At 39.3% G+C, this 25,382-nt stretch overlaps 1 long non-coding RNA gene across 2 annotated transcripts in view; it reads right to left on the minus strand.

The window, feature by feature from the left end:
* Positions 1 to 2,085: 2,085 nt before the first annotated feature.
* LOC122208900 overlaps positions 2,086 to 25,382 on the minus strand; it is a 286,790-nt gene continuing 263,493 nt past the window's right edge. For both annotated transcript variants that reach the window (XR_006197368.1, XR_006197369.1), the window contains 2 exons: positions 7,868 to 7,951; positions 2,086 to 2,283 (listed from right to left, as the gene is read on the minus strand). This is a non-coding gene — a long non-coding RNA (uncharacterized LOC122208900). The remainder of the gene's footprint in view (positions 2,284 to 7,867; positions 7,952 to 25,382) is intronic.

The following is a 25,382-nucleotide window of genomic DNA, read 5'->3' on the forward strand; positions in this document are numbered from 1 at the left end:
GTTATAAACATGTACGCTTTGAATTGTGTTTTTGCTTTCTTTTTTAATTTATTTATTTTGAGAGAGAGAGAGAGCGTGCACACACACCCACGTGCGGGAGAGGGGCAGAGAAAGGGGAGAGAGAGAGAATCCCAAGCAGGCTCCAGGCTGTCAGCACTGAGCCTGACATGGGGCTCAACCTCATGAACCGGGAGACCATGACCTAAGGTGAAACCAAGAGTCAGATGCTTAACTGACTGAGCCCCTTGTATTCTTTGGGTAAATACCTAGTAGTGCAATTATTGGGTCATAAGGTAGTTCTATTTTTAACTTTTGGAGGAAGCTCCATACTGTTTTCCACAGTGGCTGCATCAATGTGCTTTCCCACCAACAGTGCAAGAGGGTTCCTTTTTCTCCATATCATCACCAACACGTGTTGCTTCTTGTGTTGTTGATTTTAGACATTCTGGTAAGTGTGATATCTCATTGTAGTTCTAATTTGCATTTCCCTGATGATGAGTGATGTTGAGCATCTTTTCATGTGTCTGTTGCCCATCTGTATATCTTCTTTGAAGAAATGTCTGTTCTGCCTTCTACCTTTTTTTAATTGGATTTTTTTTAATTTTATAAGTTCTTTATATATTTTGGATACTAATCCTTTACCAGAGTTATGTCATTTGCAAATATCCTCCCCCTTCTGTAGGTTGCCTTTTATTTTTGTTGACTGTTGGCTCCATTATTGTTTTGATGTAGTCCCAATAGTTTATTTCTGCTTTTGTCTCCCTTGTCTCAGGAGACCTATCTAGGAAAAAGTTGCTACTGCTGATGTCAGAGAAGTTACTGCCTGTGCTCTCTTCTAGGATTTTCATGGTTTCAGGTCTCATATTTAGGTTTTTAATCCATTTTGTATTTATTTTTGTATATGATATGAGAAAGTGGTCCAGTTTCATTCTTTTACATGTTGCTATTCAGTTTTCCCACACCATTTGTTGAAGAGACCATCTTTTTTCCATTGGACATTCTTTCCTGCTTTGTCAAAGATTAATTGACCATATAATTATGGATTCATTTCTGGGTTTTCTATTCTGTTCTATTGATCTATGTGTCTATTTTTGTGCCAGCACCATACTCTTGATCGCTACAGCTTTGTAATATAACTTGAAGCCTGGAATTGTGATGCTTCCAGCTTTGGTTTTCTTTTTCAAGGTTTCTCTGTTTATGTGGGGTCTTTTGTGGTTCTATATAAATTTTAGGATTTTTTGTTGTAGCTCTGTGAAGAATGCTGGTGGTACTTTGATAGGGATTGCATTACATATGTAGATTGCTTTGGGGAGTATAGACATTTTAACAATATTTGTCCTTATAATCCATGAGCATGGAATATCTTTCCATTTCTTTGTGTCATCTTTAATTTCTTTCATCGTTGTTGTATAGTTTTCAGAGTTAATGTTGGGGAGTTTTGAGAGTAAGACCACAGTGGTCAAGTTTCACTTCTCTCCTATCATATCAAGGATTCTTAGTATCCACATGACTTATGTCTATGGATGTTTGACTTTCATCCCCTGGCTGAGGTAGTGTTCGTCAAGTTTCTCTACTGTTAAATTACTCACGTTTCTCCCTTTTTCATATTTTTTTGGAACAAAGTCACTGTGCAGAGACCAAACTTGAGGAGTCTGGAGTTATGCCTCCCCCTTCTTAAGGGCAAAGTGTCTACATAATTATTTGGAACTCCACACAGGATGTATGTCTCTTTTCTCAATTACATTTATTTAATCACTTATTTAGACAAGTATAGACTCATAAATATTTATTCTCTATTTTGGTTTTAATACAGTACTACTTAACTTTGTTGTTTAAATTATACCAGCTTTGGCCATTGACAAAGTTCTTTCAGCTGATTTCTGTGCCTCTTTGACTCCCCCCACCCCAATCAATGTAAACTCTTTAATTTTTTGAGTACTTTCTTCCTTTTCTTTTTAAAGTTTATTTATTTACTTTGAGAGAAAGAGTGGGATGAGAGCTGGGAAAGGGCAGAGAGAGAGAGAGGGAGAGAGAGAATCCCAAGCAGGCTCCATGCTATAACTGCAGTGCCTGACGTGGGGCTTGATCTCACAACCCGTGGGATCGTGACCTGAGCTGAAACCAAGAGTCTGATGAGTCTTTCTGATCCAGGCTCATCTTGCTTACTTCCTGCTGTGGCACTGAAGTCAGCAATTTCTTCTAGAAGCCCAGTTCACTAACCAAGATCTTGGTTCTAGCTGTGCACATTGCTATTGGGGTGTTGTTTCTTCTTGGTCTTCTCAGCTGAGAAAAAAAAAATTATAAGTATTATGTATGTATCTGTATACCAACTCCTGTATATATGCATCTACCTATCTATCTATCTGTCTATATACACACACACTCATGTATATACACACATGAATATTTCTGCCGTAACCATCTGTATCTATATCCAGCTAAACATGAGTTCATACTCCTATCTCCAGCTTTAATCCATTACATTAATCACTCTAGCCTCCTTACCTTGCTTATCTGTAAATTCCTGCTTAAACAGTGAGAAACCCAGCTCCCATCACCTGCCATCCATTTACTGAATTGTTTAGTTCCAGTATGCATGTCTAACTACATGAGAATTATTAACCTGTAGCCCTTGGGGAAACAGCATTATCAACCTGAGTACAGTGCTTATGTGTGGTTCTTTTTGCCGTTAATCTTACAGACTCCACTTACTTCCAAAGTTACCGCTCTCGGCACCTTCTCCCGCTGCCTGCCTCAGCGAGATTGTCTTACACATTTGTAATACAGTTGGAGTCTCTTGTCACAGTCTACATTTCTTTCTGGGGTTCCCCTGATTTCCTAAATGATTTTTTTATGTGCATGCATTAAGGTTTATCCTTTTGTGCTGTACAGTTCAATTATTCATTCACTCTTCATCATCTATTCATTCCCTAGTCATTCATTGTTTACAGCACTCCTATCACATGCTCAAAAATAAGTTGAATTAACTGACATTTAGAAAATGTCTCTACTGGCCTTTAAAGTAGAAGAGAAAGATTAGAATCTACAGAGAGGAATAGAATAAACTCTACCAGAGCGTAGCATGAAAAAATTCCTGCAGTAAAGAATTAAAGCTGGCTAGGAGTCTCCTGGCTGCCACGGTGATGAAAAGAAACATAGCAGGGTCCGAGGACAGACAGATCCTCTCCTGGTCCGGAACACTGAGTGGTAGCTGTAAGGGCTCACTTTACAGTGCTGTGATACAACATCTGGGCCTGGCATGCCTGTGGGGAGTTGTAAAGTCCATATATATGGACTAGTGGACTAGGGTTCACTTTCGATCTACATGCAGACTCCCACGTGGCAAGAGTTCAAATTCACCCTAAGGCCAGAGAAGCTTGCGTTTCAAATTCCTTCTGGTTGCTCCAGGGATCTCTCCGCTAGAAGCTCAGGAGAGCACGTGAGATTTGCTGCCACCACTGGTTAAGAGCCTTCATCATCACCATCATCAGGAGGAACATTGGAAGAGACATGTTACCCCTGTCTTAACAAAATGCTTGTATTTGTTCTTCCTCTTCGTATGTTCATGCCCACCTCGGAAGTCTTACCTGGTACCTGGTTATCCCCATCTTACAGATAAGTGCAAGGTCAGAGAGGGCTTGATTTTCTGGTGGCCCACAGTGAGGACAAGGTACTCAACCCCAGGATCCAGCTTTCTCCTGACTCCCCAGAGTGTTTCTATTTCCATCACCCTTAATGACTTGGGGACAGAACCCCAAATAAAGGTCATCTGACCCTGAGACTGCATCCTCATTTGTGATTCCTGTGAGAATCTATATTAGAGGGACTGAGATTTCATATATATGGACTTTACAACTCCCCACAGGCATGCCAGGCCCAGATGTTGTATCACAGCACTGTAAAGTGGTCCATGGCCGCCTTTGACAAAGAAAGCAGATGTTCCCTTTTGTCTTTCCAGGTCCTTCTTAGGTACCAATATTTTCTCATATCTCACATCATTTTTTTAAATACTCAGAAACAAAGAAGAATGAAAACTTGTGAACAGTCAGAGAAGGTTGTGTTCATTCCATTCCCATTCTGTTTGCACACACATATTCAGAGATTTTTCACTCTGATTTTACACACAGAGTTCAAATGTCAGTAATTACTTGATACCTAGGCTTACAGAATATTCAAAACAGAAACTGGAAGAGAGGCAAGCAGGTATTAGAAGGATTAGGCATGAAGTATTTAAAATAGGAAACTGTCAGGGAATGCTTAGTTTCGGGGCACAGTGTCTCTGGGCACCTCCATTTCCCCTGAGAGCACTGGTTCATTGAAGCACAGTGCTATAATCTGTGCTCAGAAAAATGTTTCCAAAATCTTTTTTTAGGTACAAATATTTTAAATGGTGACAATTAAAAAAATGTTATTCAAAATGATTAAAATAAGTAAACATTTCTGTATTTAAACTAGGTAAGCCTTAAATCTGTGGAAATCAAGATTACCCAGTATTACGCGTAAACTCAATCAACATTTACTGTGTATAAACTGTGCAACAGGAATTGGGGATAGAGAAATAAATAATATTGATCCCTGTCTTCAGGAAGCTCAACATCTAATTTGAGAATCTGTCCCCAGGGGTCTGGATTGCTGATGTTTTGGGGCATAAAAGGCTGATGGTTAAACCTTTCCGCTCTATGAGTCTTGAGGACTCCTGGAGGTGAGAACCACTGAATCAAACACTTAAAGTTTGAGAAGAAGCAACAAGGAAGGATGGAAAGAGGGAAAGAACACTGTTACCTTACTGAATTTGGGCAGATGGAAAAAAAAGTCTTATCCAAAAATTTCCACTCTGTGGATCCATATCAATTTAGCCAAATGCCATAAGTAAAAGGGTAATTTTACAAACACCATCCCCTCCATGATTTGTAAGTTAGCAATGTAGGTGTCATTATCCCACTTTCAAGGGAGTACAAAACTGAGGCCTCAAGAGTCGGACCATCCTACCCAAGCTTAGGCTAGGGTAGCCAGGCATGGTTAGGGCTGGATGAGAATCCAGGCCTGTCCCATTTGGTGTGAAATCTCAGCCCTCTTCACTAGGCAACATCGCCTTCAGCCATAGGAGGTTGGACTGACGAGGGAAGTGTCTACAATGATGTGCTACGAAAAGAAAAAAAGAAAAGAAAATGCATCCTTAGGATTCCCTTCACAAGAGAGGCAAGTGCTAACTCTTCATTCATCCATGACTGAGTATCTAATCCATCCCCTTGTAACATGGCCACTCCATCAGTGAGGGTTATAGTGCATTCCAGTTGGGTGGCTTGAGAGTTTAATAAAAAGAATATTTACTAAAGACATAGTGCCATGTAGCAAACCCACAGGACATGTGTATAGTAGCCCAAGCTGAGTCAAGAAGCAAGGGGAGGGAAACAGTGACTGGGATCTGGAGAGGGAGACCTGAGAGCAGAAGGACTTCTAACAGGAGCTGTGCCCTTCCTTTTGAGGGGGGTGAAGTCATCCATGGTACCCACAGTGAGGGAACCAGGGGAATAAATGATAACATCTCAGTCTTTTTGTTCTCCCTCCTTTCAATCTCCTGATGGATTCCCCATTGGCCCAATCCATCTGGAAGCTGGGAGGTGAGGGACCCCATGAAGCCAAGCACAGAGCGGAATGAAAAGGGGAAAGTACATCTGGGGAAGGAAATAATATACCCCCCCCCAACCCCACCGATGCTTTCCAACATGGAATAAACTTAGCATCAAAACATGTTTTTCCATCGGGATCAGAAGAAATCTCATGATCTGTGCTTGCTTTGGGAGCATATATACTTATGGTCTTTTTTAGTACAGCTTTCCAGGAGCTAAGAGTAATTGATTGGAAGTGGCATAGAGGTTGGGATACATTTGCTGTCTTCACCCTAATCCCAGCCTAACTTGTCCCTTATTTTTCTTTGATTGGTTTGATCATTTTGATACCAGTAATGGCTTATAATTTTTTTGTGTGATTAGCTAGAAACCCAGCATAGGTAACGCTTTATGGATTTAAAATATCCAGGGAGGAGTGCCTGAGTGGCTCAGTTGGTTAAGTGTCCAACTCCTGATTTTGGCTCAGATTATGATTTTGGCTCAGGTCATGAGATCAAGCCTGGTATTGGGTTCCATGCTGTGCATGGAGGCTGCTGAAGATTCTCCCTCTCCCTCTTCCTCTGCCCCTCCCTGCCCACCCCCCACTCTTACTCTCTCACTCTCTGACTCTTACTCTCAAAAAAAAAAAAAAAAATCCAGGAGACAGTAACGTTGTCATGAAAGTAGCAATGGACTTGGTTTTAGAAATTTTCATATCTTACAAACTGGGTGACCTTGGGCAAGCCATGTGCCTTATCAGAGTCTCAGATCTTCTCAGGGAATGTCACCAAAAAGATGTGACTGTCACTTGACCCGTGAGCTAGACCTGGGCACTCAGAGGTCCCTCACCCCTTTCCTTGTCCTTGGAATGTGCCTTTTCTGTTCCCAGAGGCTGCTCTGAGGACATAGCCTTGAGATTGTGACATGGTATTGAAAACACTTGCATGGCATACGTGACTGAGAACATTGAAGGCCTCTTTATAAACTTTTAAGATTTGGCAGGTAAGGTGCAGGGATCCATTCATCTTGCTGCTGCCTAAGACAAGCTTGCATGTAAGTTCCCATTGCCTATTAAGTCCACCATCTACCAACTTGAAGTGTCCTCTTTCTTTGGCCTCTCCCTGCACTCCAATAGTGGGGGCTGGTTTCAGATTACACCTGGGAAGTTCTGGGAGGCTTACAAACCAACAGATCTCACTGGTGTGAAATAGGAATATGAAGTTATTTCTCAGGATGGTACAATTCTGAACAACAAAAATGTGGTTATATCACACACAAGAGGGATATGATTTTTCATATTACATTTTAGTGAGGCATTATAGTAGTTTAAAAAATCAACCTCTAGGTTGATAAAGACTTCAAACCTGGGCTCGGGAACTTCCTAGCTGGGTGACAATGAGCAAATTCCATAATCTTTCTAAACCTTAGTTTTCTAATTTATAAAACAGTACTAACTAGAGCACCCAGCTCACGGGCCATTCTTTACCTGTTCATAATAAATAGTAACAGTAACTATGGGTGTTAGTTATTACTGCCTCATCCTAGATGCAAAGGATGCCTTCAAAGCAATGGTCAAGTCCATAGTCCAGGTCATTCTTTAATGAAACAGCACTCACGGTGCCCTGGTATTCTTGAGGATGCCTTATCTCGCTGGAGACAAACATCAACAGTTAACATCTACCACTCTTGAGACCATAGGTCATAAACAGAATTAAACTCCTGAGTGCTGCCTGCTTCTAGTGTTCCTCCTGGATTTTGTTTATCAAAGATACTTTTGCTTTAGTCTCGTGATTTTCCATGTAAGCTGATTGAACTCACTCGCTTGGCAGTCAGATCGGCACATCTCCTGTTTCTGCTAATTTGCTAGTTGACCCTGTATAAACCACCTAATTTTCTAGGTCTCATCAAACTCGATAGATAGATAAGATATATAGATATGTAGATAGATATATAGATAGATCGAATTTACACTAGTAAACCCACTCAATTTCCATTTCAAAAATTCTGTGATTCCATCAACCATTCTCTGAAAGTAAATTCACTTATTCCTGGAGTTCCTTTATCACCCTTCACACGTAGAAAGTGTTCAACAGACCCAAAAGAACACACAAATATCAAGCACCTACTATGTGCCTGACACCAGATACGTACTTAATAAAGTCTGGATGTTTTCTGAAACAGTGTCTTCCATATCAATTCCCCAAACCAAGACTTTCATCTGTCTCCAACGCAGTAGAAGCAACTCACATGAATCTCACCTTTGTTAAATTCTGCGGTGGACCTAAAGGCTCCGAAATTCCATATGGATGCACGTTGCTGAGCTTTGATTCATACTTAATTTCCTAAAATGAGAAGGGAGGATTAGTTGAATGAAAGGCTGTGGTATAAAGAGCAATACATATGTCTTCTTGGCTAATGTCTGCTCTTTTTCCAGTTATTAGAGTTAATGCCATCACAGGAAGGGAGCAGAGTTGTTTTTCCCCAGGAGAACAACAGGGGGAATGTACTGCAGATAAGAAACATTTCTGGAAACGGAAACAGAATAGCTGTATACATGACAGCTTGATCTGGGAAGCCTGACAATCTTCCCCCTTTCTTCATCTTTTAATTCTGATTACTGCCAGACTGAGATCTATCTATCAGTTCTCAATGCTCTTTGCAAGAAAGGTTTCATTGTGAAGGAGGGGGGCTGGCCTTATTTTACCAGTAGAAGGCTATTATCTTGCAACAGCTGTTTATAGTTAACTGCAGCCCATACTTAAAGCCTGAACGCTGGAGCCTTATTTAGTGCCTGTGGATTTGCGGTGAACAGCGTCAGGCTTAACTCTTTGTTCTCCCTGGAGTTGATGGCTTCGGTGGGGATTCGAGATGGAGAGGGTCTTTAACAAAGAGGGTGGAAATAGATGGAGGGTTGCAGCTCACAAGTGGAGCAAACGGTTCCACCTAACGATGGTAAATATTGAGGTATTATGATCTCTTACGGGTGTGCTGAGCACTTTGTAGGTATTATTTCAGTGAATTTTGACCAAAAGTGCTCTGATGTTGATATAGTTGTGCCCATTGCACAGGTGAATAAATGGAGGCTCAGGCAATGAATGCTGGGATTCAAATCCACATGAATCCAGTTATAGAGCCAGAGTGCTTAATTCCTACGTTATATTGTATTAAGTCTCCCATTATTCCAGAGGTGTTAGCTGAAGATACTCAGTGCTTTGCACTGTGGTGCTGCACTATTAGAGAAAGAAAGTTTCCACCCAGAGGATTCTCAGGCTGGCCAGAAAGGTGAGTGAATACAGGTGATGCACTGCAAACAAAGAAAAACAGTAAAAAGTACAGAGACTTTTCAGGGTGGAGAGAGTAGATGAGGACCCAGAGGAATTTAGGGAAGGGGCAGAGTTTACTATATAACAAAACAAAACAACAAAAAACCCCACTAATTTCAAGAAGGAAACCCAGCTGCAAAAAAAAAAAAAAAAAAAAAAAAAAAATAAGGAACAGTGCAGACAGGCTGATTTAACCAGAGGATTATTGAGGGGGCTGAGGGATACAACCAGAACCCCAGAAGCATCTTGGCTGCCCAGCCAGGAACTTAGAGTTGATTCTCCAGGATACGAGCAACAAGGTGGTCAGATGCGCATTTCAGAAGGACCACTCCAGCTGTGGTAGGAAGATGTTTTGGAGGGAGTAAAGCAGAGGAGGTGAGAAGAGTTAGGATGTACTGTGATGATCCAGGAAGAGGAGAATGGTGCCAGGACAGTGGAAATGGGCAGCGGGAACTGGATCAAACAGATGCATCGCAGGTAAGAACAAATAAAGTGGTGTTCAGCCTCCTTGCCTCACTCAAGACTAAAAAGAGGTTAAATTTTCCAGCAGGAAGTTGGAAGGAACATTGCTCCAACCACTAACTCAACCCCAAATGACATACATTCCTGAGGGTTACAATGCTAATCAGTGGCATTTGGCGGTGGTGGGTGAGACCATGCCAACAACACACACACACACACACACACACACACACACACACAGAGTTTCATTTTCTCAGCACGTCTGGAATTTTTGTTCTTTGTTTGACTCCAACATCTTTCCAGATGACAAAGAAAACCAAAGATCTCTCAGTCCATTGTTAAGCACAAAGAGAGGCGAAGTCGGGGGTTGTGGGGGAAAAGTTGGCGGACTCCGAATTTTTATTCTCTGCGAGGAGGTTCGCAACAATTCACAGTGGGAGAGAGAGTGGCTTGCCAGAGGGCTCCATGTGACTGGGCTAAACTAGAAGAATATGTCAAGTTCAAGATGAAAAGACAGCCCTTGCAGTTGAAAAAGGAGCTGGGAGCTAATGGAGCTGGGGAAGGGGGCCTTTACAAAGGAAAGTGCTTATTTGCAAACTTGCTTCTCTGTAGCAAATGCTCCCAGGACCTCTGGCAAAAGGAATTCCTGGACACAGGCCTTCCCGTTGAGCCGTTAGTGATCTGCGGTTAATTACCTCTCGCCAGGCTCCCCTTCTGCAGCCAGTCCGTGGGGTGGCTGCAGAGGTTTGGGGTGGAGGTTTTGCCCTTTTAATTCCAACATTCAACAAAGTGAAACTCCTACAACTGCAGAGCTAGAAGAAACCTTACTTGTTCTGCTCTAAGTTCCTAATTTTTATAGTGGCAGGAGTCCTGGGTCAGACCAAGCAGGGAGAAAGGCAAAGCCAGCATGGGAGGCTTGGGGGTCTGTGGGTGGTCCATGAGCAAGGTGGGGCCCTCATGTCGGGAGGGTATTCTAGGAGATCCTGACTGTCACTCAGCAAGAAGATCTGCCTTCATTGTAGGAAGTGGAGCGTTCCCATCATTTAGGCCCAGATTTGCTTACACTGGCCAGATGGGCTAAGGCCACTTCTTCTACTGCCCTTTTATGCTCCCATTCTTTTACAGCAAAATAAAACCAGTCTTTCCTGAGAAGAAAGTGCATTAGATTAGTCAGGACCCTGCAAAGATAGGTAAATAGCTAAGTGGAGATTTATTTTGAGGAATTAGCTGATGGGATTGTAGGCGCTGACAAACCTGAAATAGAGCAGGCTCAAGGGCTGGAGGTTCAGGTCAGAGTTGATGTTGTGGTCTTGAGGAGAATTCTTTCATCATCGGGAAACCTCTCTTTGGTCTTCAGGTCTTCAACTGATTGGGGCCCACTTACATTAGGGATGGTGATTTGCTTTATGCGAACCCCACTGATTTAAATGTTACTCTTTAAAAACATACCTGGGGCACCTGGGGGCTCAGGTGAAGCGTCAATCCAACTCTTGATCTCTGTCTCACAGTTTTGTGAATTCGAGCGCCACATTGGGCTCTGTGTGGACAGCTCAGAGCCCGCCTGGGATTCTCTCTCTCCTCTCTGTCTCTGTCCCTCCCCTGCTCACACGTACTCTCCCTCTCTCAAAGTAAAGAAATAAACATTAAAAAAAATAAAAAACAAAACAAAACAATATATTTGTGTTTGACAAAACAACTGAGGACCACAGCCTAGCTAAGTTGACCCATAAAATTAACCATCACAGAAGGAATTCCAACAGTGTCCAAAATGTGTCAGTAGTCTCTATTGGGAGATCCTGGGGATGAAGTCCCTGTCTAGGGATTTTCATCCTTCCTCCCCTGACAAGAATTTAACACATGCCATTTTAGATCTTCCAGCACCCCCACCCATCTCTTCATCCCTAATCGTAGCATTTCCTCATTCCAAAAGTAAACGTAAATAATAAGATGAGCAAAGCCAGGACTCTGCTTCTAGATCATAGATCTCATAACTGGCATGAGCCCTTGGCAGGGGACTGTTGAGGAATTGAGAAACCCTAAGGTTATTTGGTGCCTTTTATCTCCATGACTTACTCATTCCATAACTGGAAGCCTTTTATCTCCCACTCCCGTTCACCCATGGTATGCAGCCTTCCCCACCCCTCCCCTGTAGCGGCCATCAGTTTCTTCTCTGTATTTATGGGTCTGTTTCTGCTTTTTGTTTGTTTATTCATTTGTTTTTTAGATTCCACGTATAAGTGAAATCATATGGCATTTGTCTTTGGTTTATTTCATGTAGCGTAATACCTTCTGGGTCCATCCATGTTGTTGCAAATGGCAAGATCTCATCCTTTTCATGGCTAACACTTCATTGTATATATACATCACATCTTCTTTATTCCTTTATCAGTGGACACTTGGGTTGCTTCCATATCTTGACTGGTATGGTCTTCCATATCTTGACTTGACTGGTAAATGCCCAGTACTGGAATTACTGGGTCATATGGTATTTCTATTTCTAATTTTTCGAGGAAACCAACATTCTGTTTTCCATAGTGGCTACACCAGTTTGCATTCCCATCAAAAGTGCATGAGTGTTCCTTTTTCTCCACATCTTCATTAACGCCTGTTATTTCACGCCTTTTTAATTTTAGCCACTTTGATGGGTGTAACCTGATAACTCATTGTGATTTAGATTTAGGATTCCCTGATGATTAGTAATGTTGAGCATCTTTTCATATGTGTTGCACATCTGCATGTCTTTTGTGGGGGGAAAAATGTCTGTTCAGGTCCTCTGCCCATTTTTAAATTAGATTGTTTAGAGTTTTTGGTGTTGAGTTGTATAAGTTCTTTACATATTTTGGATATTAACCCCTTGTTGAATATATCATTTATGACTATTTCTTCCATTCATCAGAATGCCTTTCATTTTGTTGATGGTTTCTTTTACTATGAAAAAGCTTTATATTTTCATGTAGTTCCATAGTTTATTTTTGCTTTCATTTCCCTTGCCTGGAGAGACGAATCTGGAAAAATGTTGCTGAGGTCAGTGTCAAATAAGTTATTGCCTGTGTTTTCTTCTAGGAGTTTTATGATTTCATGTTTCACATTTAGGTCCTTAACCCATTTTGAATTTATTTTTGTGTATGCTGTAAGAAAGTGGTCTGGTTTTCCCAGCACCACTTACTGAAGAGACTGTCTTTTCCCCATTGTATATTCTTGCCTCTGTTGTCATAGATTAATTGACCATATAAACATGGTTTTATTTCTGCTGTCTACTCTATGTGTCTGCTTTTGTACCAGTACCATACTATTTTGATTGCCACAGCTTTGTAGTGTATCTTGAAATTTGGGGTTGTGAAACCTCCAGATTTGTTGTTCTTTCTCAAGATTACTTTTGCTTTCTGGGCTCTTTTGTAGTTCAGTACAAATTTTAGTATTATTTTGTTCTAGGTCTCTGAAAAATGCTGTTGGAATTTTCATCAGGATTGCATTGACTATGTAGAATGCTTTTGGGTAGTGTGGACATTTTAACAATATTTTTCTAATTCATGAGAATGGACTATCTTTCTATTTGTTTGTGTCATCTTCAATTTCTTTCAACAATGGTTTATAGTTTTCAGAGTACAGGTCTTTCACCTCCTAGGTTAAGTATATTCCTAGATATTTTATTCTTTTTGGTGCAATTGTAAGTGGGACTGTTTTCTTAATTTGTCTTTCTGCTAATTTTTATTAGTGTATGGAAATTCAACAAATTTCTGTGTATTAATTTTGTATCCTGAAACTTTACTGAATTCATTTATTACTTCTAATCATTTTGGGTGGAGTCGTTAGGGTTTTCTATATATAGTGTCATGTTATCTGCAAATAATAATAGTTTTAATTCTTCCTTACCAGTTTGGATGCCTTTTATTTCTTTTTCTTGTCTGATTGTTGTGGCTACAACTTCCAGTACCATGTTGAATAAAAGCAGTGAGAGTGGACATTCTTGTCTTATTCCAGATCGTAATGGAAAAGTTCTCACTTTTTCACCATTGAGTAAGATGCTAGCTGTGGGTTTTTCATATATAGTCTTTATTGTGTTGAGGTATGTTGTTTCTAAACCCACTTAGTAGAGAATTTTTATTATGAATGTATGTTGAATTTTGCATTTATTCTGCATCTATTTGAGATGTTCATAGAGTTTTTATTCTTTTTTGATGTGGTGTATCACATTGATTGATTTGTGAATATTGAACCACCCTTGTATCCCCAGGATAAATCCCACTTGATTGTGGTGAGTGATCCTTTTAATGTATCATTACATTTGGTTTGCTTGTATTTGCTGAGGTATTTTGCATCTGTGCTCAGCAGGGAAACTGGCCATAGTTTTCCTTTTTTTGTAGTGTCTTTGTTTGGTTTTGCTGTCAAAGTAATGCTGGTCTTGTAGAATGTATTTGGAAACTTTTCTTCCTCCTCTATTTTTTAGAATAGTATGAGGAGAATAGGTGTGAACTCTTCTTTAAATTTTTGGCAGAATTCACTTGTGAAGCCATCTGGTCCTGACTTTTGTTTGTTGGGAGTTTCTTTTTAATGAACTTAACATTTTTCTTGAGGTTTTTTGCTCTTTATATTCTTTATTCTTTAAAAAAACACAAGAGACAACACAAGGGTAGAAAAGGTGTGGGAGACACAAATTTAAAATAAAAATCAAAAAGTTAGAGCTAAAATATTACTCTCTTATTCTAAAAAAAAAAAATGTATCACTGTCTCATATTGTTTCTTTATACTGCTTTTGGCCTGAAGGTCAGTTTATGTACAAGGAGGGGAAACCGACTCCTTAGATTGGGAATAAAGATTTATACTGGGGTTTTCCAGACTTTGAGTGAACATATTCTGAGAAGCCCCACTATTTTTCTCTCTGCATAATAAGGGGTCATATTTATAAATACAGGTGGAAAGTCGTGGTATAGGTCTTTGATTTAGGTAAGGGGTATATCCTAAGAAGCTCCTTTAAAAAGTCATTCATGAATGCCTCAGTAGCACCAATTAACCCCCACATAATCCAGTAAAGCACAGCTAAAAACTTGGAGTGATACAACTCAATCTTTAATAAGAATCACTAATTATTATATGATGATAAATAAAAATAAGACCACCTGAAGTTTTGGGGGTGCCTGGGCAGCTCAGTTGGTGAAGCGTCTGACTTTGGCTCAGGTCATGATCTCACAGTTCGTGTGTTCAAGCCCTGCATCAGGCTCTGTGTTGACAGCGTGGAGCCTGCTTCAGATTCTTTGTCTCCCTTTCTCTCTGCCCCTCTCCCACTCACACTCTGTCTTTTTCTCTCTCAAAAATAAATAAACATTAACAAAAAACAAAGACCACTTGAAGTTTTGGGTGCTCGTAGGCAGGTTAAGGACCTTTGCAGGTTGAAAGGGTCATATGATTATCCTGGTGTCACAGTAAATTTTTATGCACAGGCCTCACAGGAATGACATACTATAGACCTATGAGGCCTTCCTTAAAAGTATGACCAAATTCTAACTTTCCTTAGCCAATGCCAAAAACATGAGACTTTTCAGATGCCTTCTGATAGGCATGACTGGCCAAGGCCCTCAAGTCTGTGCTTCTCCCTTTGTAGCACTCCTTGCCATCATGGTGAATAAATTGCTGGGTCGGTTGTTTATTTGATGGTCTTTCTCCTCTGCTGGATGGTGAATTCTGTAAGGGCAAGGATCTGAGCCTAGTGTAATGATTGACATAACACTGGGTAAACTATAGCTTGAGGAACACTCATCAAATGAATAAATATATTGACCAACTAACCAGTAGCCAAAGTACTACATTCTTCAAGTGTGATTAAGCAGGTATTTTTATTCACATGGTCCTATCTACTTCCAGTTACCATAGACACAAAACTTCAGTTTTCCCTCTCTTTTTCCTTTCTTCTCTTGAGGTATAGACATGGATAACTGCATACTTTCAGGGATATTTAGAGGCCACCACATATTTGAGGCTGCCCCCGTTTTCTGCTACCACCACTCCCCATGGATTAATTCTTGGAAAACCAATATCAGTGTGTCAGTGTTTGCCAACTACCCATCTTTTATCTTCCTTTCCTACAAGTTACTTCAAAGCTTGAAGAAAATCTGGTGTGTTTGTTACTTCCACATGGGCTTTTGGTTTTTCAAAATGGAGATGTCTGGGAGCATATATAAATTAAAGACGTTACTCAAGGCGCTCTATAATTTTATCTACATCTTTTAATTTGTTCTCATTCCTAGCCACTTTCCACCATGCCCTGAGTGCCCCAGCCCACCACAGCATAGAGATGCATATAGAGAAATGGTAACTAGGTATCAGGTCATGAGGAAGGTACTGAGAATACATGGAGAACCAGACAGACATGGTCTCAGCCCTCATGAATTTACACTTGTTAAAAGACAGACTGAGGCATATTAGAAATTTCAAGAGTTTATTTGAGCAAAAACCATTTCAAATCAGGCAGCCTCAAACTAGAAGAGTTTAGGAGCCCTGTGCTGACAGGAGTCAGGGCAAAGACTTATACAGAGAAAGTACAGAAGCGAAGAAAGGAAATTATGTCATTGGCCACACTGTAAAGCCTAGTTGGCTGTTTGTGATTGGTTGTCCTTAGCATTTCAATTTTGTAAGTTTGAGGCATTTACAGGCTTAAATTTTGGTTTGCTTACTTAGTCCTCCATGGATTAGTGACTCGTCAGTTTCATGGCCTCATCGTTTAATTAATTTAACACACTGGATTGGGGAACGTAGACATTAAGCAAGTATGCTGAGAATAATGCAAGTTAACAAAGAGGATTTAAGAAGTGTGATGAGAGCATAAATCTAAGAATTTAACAGAGTCTCGTGTGTCAGGACAGGCCAACTTGAGAACGTGACATTTAAGAGGAGAATTGAAGGAATGGGTAGGATTTAATCAGGGGCCAGAACTGGGCTGGGGACTCTGTTACAGGCAGAAGAAAGAGTGGTTAAGAAGACGCAGTTTTGAGAAAGAATATGCTGTGTTCAAGAAAATGAAAGAAGCCAGAACACTGGCAGGAGAGGGAGAGTTCTTCTACTACAACATACATATAATTTGGTGTCCCTCTATCTTCCTCACTCTTGCATTCCCTTCATCTTGAATGTTATCCCCCTTCTCAATCTTGTGCATACTTGGTTCACTATTAATGTTCTAAAAGTTTGCCGAATATCTCCCCTGATGGAATCACTTCTTCCCTGACAACTCTGTATTCAAACTTCTTCCATGGTGCTCATTTATTCACGATTCTGCCATGTCACTATGTCCTCCTCTACCTGGTTGTGGCCTCTATACACCTTATTCCCGGGACTTACACTGTGGCCAGTGCAGAGAGAAACTCAGTGCCTTTCCCAAAATGAATTATATTGTTTGATTCAGCCACATTCAGCAGAGAGAATACCCCCCCCTCCAGAAAGCATCTAGTTCATGGTTCCACCTAATACTGAAACACTTTCTTCAGCATTTCTAACTGACAACAGGCTTTCTAGCTAATTATTGCTTCAAGAAAGCCCACAGAGGGCAATGAATATAAGCTTCTGAGTTTGGAAATATCTATAAAAGAACAGATTGGGAGAAAGGTTTAATTTGGGTAAGAAGATTAATACTCTGAGCTTAAAAATCATTAAGGAGATGTGAGGGAGGAGTGAACTTTGAATAAACAAAGCCAAATCTAATGAAACATTTCTGTGATATTAAAGGCAACTTAGGAGCCAAGGGACTAACACTGGGTTTATAAACATCATAGAGTCATGGATATTGTGAGCAGGAAAACCTGTCACAGTAAGATGTGGCCACGAAAATCAGGTCAGCACCAGAAGGTCTGAGAATATTCTAAGTGTTTCTGAGTGGAGGACTCAGGATCATTGAACTCCCTGCTTGGTCCTCAGACCCAGCTTGTACCTCTTCAGCTGTCCTGGTCTCTGAGGCCCTGTATTCTTCTTTCAGGAGGTAGCCTACCCCCACAGTCCCTTCCACACTTGTTTTTCTTTGGGCTTATAGTCCCTAGCATGTGACAAGTGCACAGAGGCATGTGTGGCATCATTATGATAACAATAAAAACAACAACAGCAACAACAATAATGATGCTGTAATATACAAAAATTCTCTTCACCTCTGTGAGCTGCCCTTTTTCCCTTTCTGAAATGCGGGTCATAACATTCATCCTTAAGTCTGAGGGCGTCATCAGGAAGGGGCTTAAACTGTAGTGAGGACACATAAAGTCACTGGAAGTAAAAGGAAGCATCATGTCATGATAGGAAAGCATCCGTCTTTACATAGATCAATTTGGCAGACTTCCCTTCATGTATATTCATTCATATATTCAATCATGTGTTCCTTCATCAGCAAATGTTTATTCCATGACTTAGAAAATCTGTCAATAATATGCCATATTTGCTACTTACCACTAAACATACTATCTAGAGTTGGCAAGATGAGAAACTTTGATTGCAAGTCAAAGCATATAGTCTTTTGATTTAGAGCTTGTATTTGAAATTGCAGTTTATTTGCTATTTCATATGACCTTGCATGAAGGAATTTTCTTTTTCCATTTGGCTGTCCTGGGGCATCTTGTCGTATCTCAGTGTCTTCAACTCAGAAATGCAACTGTCTATTTTTTTTTTTTTTTTTTACGTTGCCTCCTGGAGCCACCCAGTGGGAATTTTAACTTTGACAAATAGTTTATATTTTATCTTAGACCATCCCAAATATACCTTCTAAATTGCTGGTATTACATCCACAAATATTTGTGGAATGTGGTAAGAAACAATCAGAAATGTGGTTTTATTTATATGGACACCATACTGGACCTTAAGCGTGTAATCCTAAACAAGGAAGGCCCAGCACCTGCCCGCCTCGGGCTTAAACTCTGTAAGGGAAGACAAATGTTGTGCAAAAAAACACAGTAAAATCTGATGAGTGTTAAAGTAGGGAAAGAATAGAGGAACATGTAGACAAATGGCAGAGACCTAACTCAGTGTAGGGGTCAATGACATTTAATAAATATTTATGAGTGTGTAATCTTAAGTAATTCAAAGGCACTTGTAGGGTTAGGCTAGGAGGTAGTAGGGACAGAGAACCATGCTCTAGTTAGCACAACAAGTTGGTATTTTAAGTCTGGCAATGAAAGGATAGCGGTGAATACCGGATACTAGGGTTCAAATCCTACCTCTGTAACTTACTATGTGACTCTGGGTAGGTTACACAACCTTACTATGCCTCAATTTCCTTATTGTAAAGTGTAAAAATGCAATGCTCAATCTTGTGGCACTGTTTTGATACTCAAATTGATATACAAAAAGCTCTTAAAAGACTGCAAGGCTCATAGTGAGAGCTACATAAGTGTTAACGATTATGATCATGATTATTCTACTGTTATAAACTCTGCAATTTCAGAAGAGGCAAATAAGCACCCGGAACCTCATGCCCTGGATCCACAAAATGGGGATATTAATATCTTCACTGCAGGGGGCATTATTAACTGAAATGTTAAATGCAGAGCATGTGTATCTGCTAGACATCCTGTAGATGTTTAGCAGATGCCCTTTGGTTTCATAGTAATAGCCAAACTTCATGGAATGCCTTGGCCTTGACCTTGGCCCTGGCTGCTGTTGACAGGCTGTCTTCCTGTGTATATCCTTATAAGTCTTCCTCCTCCAGGTTTTCCTAAAGCAATGAAGCTCATGCAGAGGACAGGTCAGGTGTCCCTCACCCAGACATAAAGATGGGCCACCCATGCTTGGCAAGGACCATGTTAGTGAGCCCAACACTACCTGATGACCGCATGCTTCCTTTGTAAGTTGTTTAATGATGGTGCTTCAGACATCCCGGACCCTTGACAATTTTCCGTGTCTTGCTCTGAGTGTCACACTCAGTGGGGGAAAGGTCAGCAACAAAGAGGAGGTGGACGCAATGAGGAAACTCTTGTGCCAACACCTGTCAAAGAGAGATGCAATGACCTTTCAATGGCTCCCCTTGGGCTCTCCTTGATGCAAATCTGGGAGGCATAAGACGGGGCTGCTCTCTGTAAAAAGAATCCATCACCCAGCCATTTCCCCAGGTCCCATTAAAATGCTGACACCATTAATCTGCACTACTTTACTCCTCATTATGCAGAAATGTGCTCCTGATCAAAAGTCCCCTTGTGTAGCAGCCTGATTCATCACCAATAGCTATGGGCCACACACCAGAAATTCATAATCGGTTGACATTATCCACCCAAATCATTCCCAGGATTTGAAAGCCTAAAATGATGTCTGTCATTGGGAAGAGGCAACCACACAGGATGCAATCTGTAAACATCTGCAGATAGCACTGGTGTCTAATACAATGGATTCCCTTTTGAACATGGTTAAATTAAGGAATGAGCGATCTCCCTTGTACATGTTTGGGTCATCTGTTTTCTGAGAACTCACCCACATTCCCATGTGGGAACTAAACAGTTTGGAGACTCAAGGGGTACCTAGGATAGGGAGATGCAGACTCCGTGATACAAAAGTCCTAGCTTGGGGACACAAAGCCAGAGACATTTCTACTATGAGCTTACATACTTCTGAGTGCAGTGCCCTTTCCCCAACACCCACATTTGACGGTTGCCACTGAGTCCTATGTGAACTTGCATTCTGCCCTCACTTCTTCATTCTGTCTTTCAGTGCCTCACACAGGAGTGACTTGGGTTAAATAATGAACTGTGAGTTGTAAATGTGTTCTGACTCTGAGTCTGTTCTCTGGGTGATAACCTCTCAGTTGACTAGAACATTTTTTTGTAAGAAATGGAGCCCTAAATCAAGCTTGTTAATAAAACTAATAGCTACCTAATTCCCTGAGAGATGATCAGGTACCAGAGACTGTGGCATGTGCTTTGCAAGCATCATAGCAATTATTTTTACAAACTGCCACAACTTCATAGGATTGTTACGGGAACTTAAAAATTAATACACATAAAATACTTAAAGCATGGTAAGTACTCAGGAAATGATATTCATTAGCATTATGGATCCCTGCTAAACATTCCACAAACAGGGCAGCTTTATCTCCATTTGAACATCTTCTGACAAGAAAATTGCTTCTGAACACTCTATCTCAATTCTAGACCCTTCTGGCCATTGGGTTGAACTGTCGTGACCTGGGCTAGACAGAGTCTGCATCTTCCCAGGTCCCATCTACTGTTTGTATATTTGCCTCCTACCTAAATAGAAGAAGTCCAGTTCTTTCCATTAAGGAAATATCCCTAGAATAATTTAAAAAGTAATCCTAATCTTGTTAAGTCTTATATTAGCTAGGCCTAAAAAAAGTCATTTCTTTCCACTGGCCCTTCTATGACTGGAGCTTCACTTCTTAACTTAACATTTAAAACCAACCATCCTCCACCTCGCGGTGCTTCATGCTGAAGAACAGTGGTCAACGAGCCAAATGACTTCTCTACTTAAGCAAGAGAGGAAATAGGTACTAAACAGGCACCCAGGGACTTTCCTCAAGGATTAAACAGATGCTATCATTTTGCCATATTCGCTTCAACTTTCTTTTAAGGAAGAAATAATACAGTATGGCTAAAACCTCACTACACATTCCTCCACCTGTCTCTCCCTCCCTGGAGGTGACCAAGTTGGAAGTTGATTTGTAACTTTTTCTATGTGGATACAACTGGATGTTTCCACAAATAATATGTAGTGTTGTGAAAATTTAAAATTTAAATAAATGCTTCCATGCTGTGCCTATCATTTGATACCTTACTGTTTGTACTCCAGTTATACACGTTTTTTAAATATTTGTTTTTTTTAAGTTTATGTATTTATTTTGAGGGAGAGAGAGAGGGAGAGAGCAGGGGAGGGGCAGGGAGACAGGGAGAGACAGAATCCCAGGCAGGCTCTGTGCTCATATAGTACCAAGCCCAACGTGGAGCTCAATCTCACAAACTGTGAGATCATGACCTGAGCCAAGATCAAGAGTCAGACACTTAACCAAGGCGGAGGCTCCTTACCAGTGGTATAGAATGTAGGCAACGCTTCCATATTACAATTTTTCATTTTAATTCTTTCTTGCTGTTGTATAGTGATCTACTGTGTGAGTTAGCCACAGTTTATTCAATCCCATTATATAGGACAATTACCTGTAGGTTAATTAGGTTGATTTCATTTTTTTAAAAAATACACACACACACACACATATATGTATATATACATGTATCTAAATATATACATAGATATGCACATATATACATACACAACCTCCTCTTATATATATATACACCCATGTGTGTGTGTGTAAGCACAGAGACCCACACACATACTCTCCCCTTGTATATGTGCCTGGGTGTGTGTGTATGAATTTCATATAAATTACCAGTGGCATAGAATAGGCTGTCATAGAACATGCACACCTAACAGCATTATTGGATATTGAAAAATTGTTCCCCCAAATTGCTATGCCAATTTATTAACACCATTAATATATGGAATCATATACTTGATCTCAAAAACATAAAATTAGGAGAGATTATATAGGTCACATTTCCTACTCACCAATCTAATAAAATTAGAAATAATCACAGTAAAAGGCAAAAGCCAAAATCACTTGAAAATTGGAAAAAGTACAGGATAATTGAATTATGAACCTTGGAAGCAAGTGATGAGGTAAATTGTTGCATACGAAAACCTACAGAAGGTAACACAAAACTGTAATCAGTGGGAAATATAGAGCCACATATTAAATTCATAAATTTTGAAATGCATTCTTTTCAGAACCAAAGAATAAGAACAAATTAAGAAATGTGGTACTCAGTAAACCAGAAAGTAAGAAACAAAAGGAAGGAAGAATTAATAAAGTCTATAGTTAATAAAATTTTAGAAGTAGCAATGACAAGGAAACCCAAAATCTGTGTCCTTAAAAGACCAATGAAACATATCAGGAGTTTTGTTGAGGAGAGAGAGAGAGAGAGAGAGAGAAGAAATAGGCAAGATTATAAAAAAGAAGATATGACTGCAAACAGCAGATTAAAATAATGAAAAGGAATCATGCCTATAATTTTATGGAATCAGTTGGAAAACTTACTGGAAATTCATGATTTCTTAGAAAAATATACATTGACTCAGGAAGGGAAAAAATAAAATACTATATTACTCTAAATAATATTAAATAATTAAAATTTATCACTGAAAAAGGCAACAAGACAGACTAGTTCAATATTGACTTTCATCCATCATGTTTAAAGTCGCCAACTCAAATGTTACAGAAGCTAGTTCTGACCATAGAAAAAAATGAGAAATTGGCCAGTTTTACATGCAGCCAGAAAAACACTAAAATCTGATGAAGATAGTATAAAAAATACCAATCACTTTCACTTAGGAATATATAAACACAAATATTATATAAAATGTCAACAAATTGAAACAGTGATACACCAAAGAGTAACCCCTGTGAGAAGCAGCAAAGGTGCAAAGTCTCATTTCAACTCCTAGGGAAAGGATGGATTATTTCAAAATGGCACTGGCAAAACTGACTATCCATCTGGAAGAAAAACGTCCAAGACCATATACAAAAACATATACCTTAAAGTCTTAAAAGTAAAAATAAAATCCTCTATAAAAACCAATAAACGTACCAATAAATAAATATGCACTTCTTGACGAAATCTGGGAACCCAAATGTCTTTGCATTACATGACACAATTGCATACAACACATATAATATTAATTATTATAGTATTTAAAGTAACCATACATATTGACAAAGAAAAGAAACTCTAAAGGAAAAATCTGTGAGGATATGAATAATAACACACGAGAAAAATTAGAATGGCTCACAAACATTTAAACATGTCCAAAGTCAGAATCAGAGGCATACAAATTAAATAACAGTCAAATAATAATTTATACCCACGAAAGGTAACTTTTTAAATTTAAAAACAGCCATTGTTGTCAGGGATATAGGAAAATGGGTACTCCCATAGATTAATCATAGAAATCAGAATTTTTAACTTGTATTATGAACAACCTAACAACACTTGTTAAACCTAGAAATACACCTAACCCACAACCCAGCAATACCAATCTTGGGACTCTGTTCCATAGAAATAGAGCTCCAGTGTGGGAGGCTATTTGGGTACTGTTTTGAATATTATATCTGTATTTTTGGAATCAGAATGAATGTTAATATATTTGAAATAAAAGTGAATAGATGGACACACATATATAAATGCATACACACATATTAAAATTACATAATTATCTCCAGAAAGGCAATCATATAGTACATATTTTTCTGCAGTGAGCTTTTCTAGTTCAACAGTAGCTCATGGATATCCTGTCAAGTCAAAAGGTATGCCTCTAACTAATTCTTGTTAATTATGCAGATTATTTTTTGATGTGGTAAGATAATTTAGTCAAACATTCCTACAGACTTGGGTGGCTTCACTGGTAAACATTTAAAGAAGAATGAATGTTAATCTGCATCAACTCTTCAAAAAAATGGAAAAGGGGTGAATGCTTCCCAAAAAATTCTGAGTCCAGTATTACCCTGATACCAAAATCAGGCAAAGACTTCATAAAAAAAATTATAGACCAATATCTCTGGTGAACATAGGTGAAAAACTCCTCAACAAAACGCTACCAGACCAAACCTACCAATGTATATAAAGAATTATACACCATGACCAAGTGGAATTTATCCCCAAGTTTGATTTAACATTTGAACACAAATTAATGCAATACACTATATTAATGGAATAAAGGATAAAAAATATGATCATCACAATAGATGCAGAGAAAGCACTTAACAAAATCTTACATGCTTTAATGATGAAAACCCTGAACAAACTAGGAACAGGAGATAATTTCCTCAACCTTATCAGGCTAAATATTTACAAAAGAACACACAGCTAACATTATACTTCATGGTGAAAGACAGGATGCTTTGTCTCCTAAGACCAAAAAGAAGGCAAGGATGATTCCTCTCATCACTTCTGTTCAACATTTCTAGTTCTAGTCAGAGTTCTAGCTAGGGTATTTACATAAGAAAAAGAAATAAAAAGCATCAGGATTGGGTAGGAAGAAGTAAAAGTACTTATTTTTGAAGGTATCATGACCTTGTACATAGAAAATCCTGAGGAATTCACTTTAGGTAAAAACCTGTTAGAACTAATAAGAGTTTAGCAAGGTTACAGGACACAAGAGCAATATACAAAAGATCAATTTTATATAGATATAGATATATATAAATTATTTCCATATATATATAAATAAATGTTTATTTTTGAGAGACAGCATGAGTGGGGGAGGGGAAGAGTGAGGAAGACAGAGGATCTGAAGCAGGCTCTGCACTGATAGCAGCCTGATGTGGGGCTTGAACTCATGACCTATGAGATCATCACCTGAGCTGAAGTCAGACACTTAACCTACTGAGCCACCCAGGTGCCAAGATCAATTATATTTCTATACACTAGGAATGAAATATCTAAAAATGAAGTTAAGATAACAATTCCAATTATAGCATTATAAGGAATAAAATAGGAACAAATTTAACCAGAAAAAAGTACAAAGCTTATACTCTGAAAATTACAAACATTATGGATAGAAATAGAAAAACATACCAAAATAAATGAAGAGTTATCCCATGATTATGAATTGGAAACCCTTAGTATTGTTAAGATGGCAGTACTCTCCAAATTGATCTATAAATTCAACAAAGTCTCTATCCAAATTTTAGCTGGCTTTTGTTGTTGTTGCAGAAATTGTCAAGGTAATCTCAAAATGTATACAGAATGCAAGGGACACAAAGTGACCAAAACAATCTTGAGATGGGGGGAGAATCAAGTTGGAGGACTCAACACTTGTCCAATTTCAATACTTACTACAAAGGAACAGAAACCAAGACAGTATGGTATTGGTAGTAGAATAGCCATCTGTGGTATAGAATTGAGAATCCATACCTAAACCCTTACATTTACAATCAATTGATTTTTGGCAAGGTTGTCAAGAC

Source organism: Panthera leo, chromosome E2 (genome assembly GCF_018350215.1).
Source record: "Panthera leo isolate Ple1 chromosome E2, P.leo_Ple1_pat1.1, whole genome shotgun sequence".
Lineage (NCBI taxonomy): Eukaryota > Metazoa > Chordata > Mammalia > Carnivora > Felidae > Panthera > Panthera leo.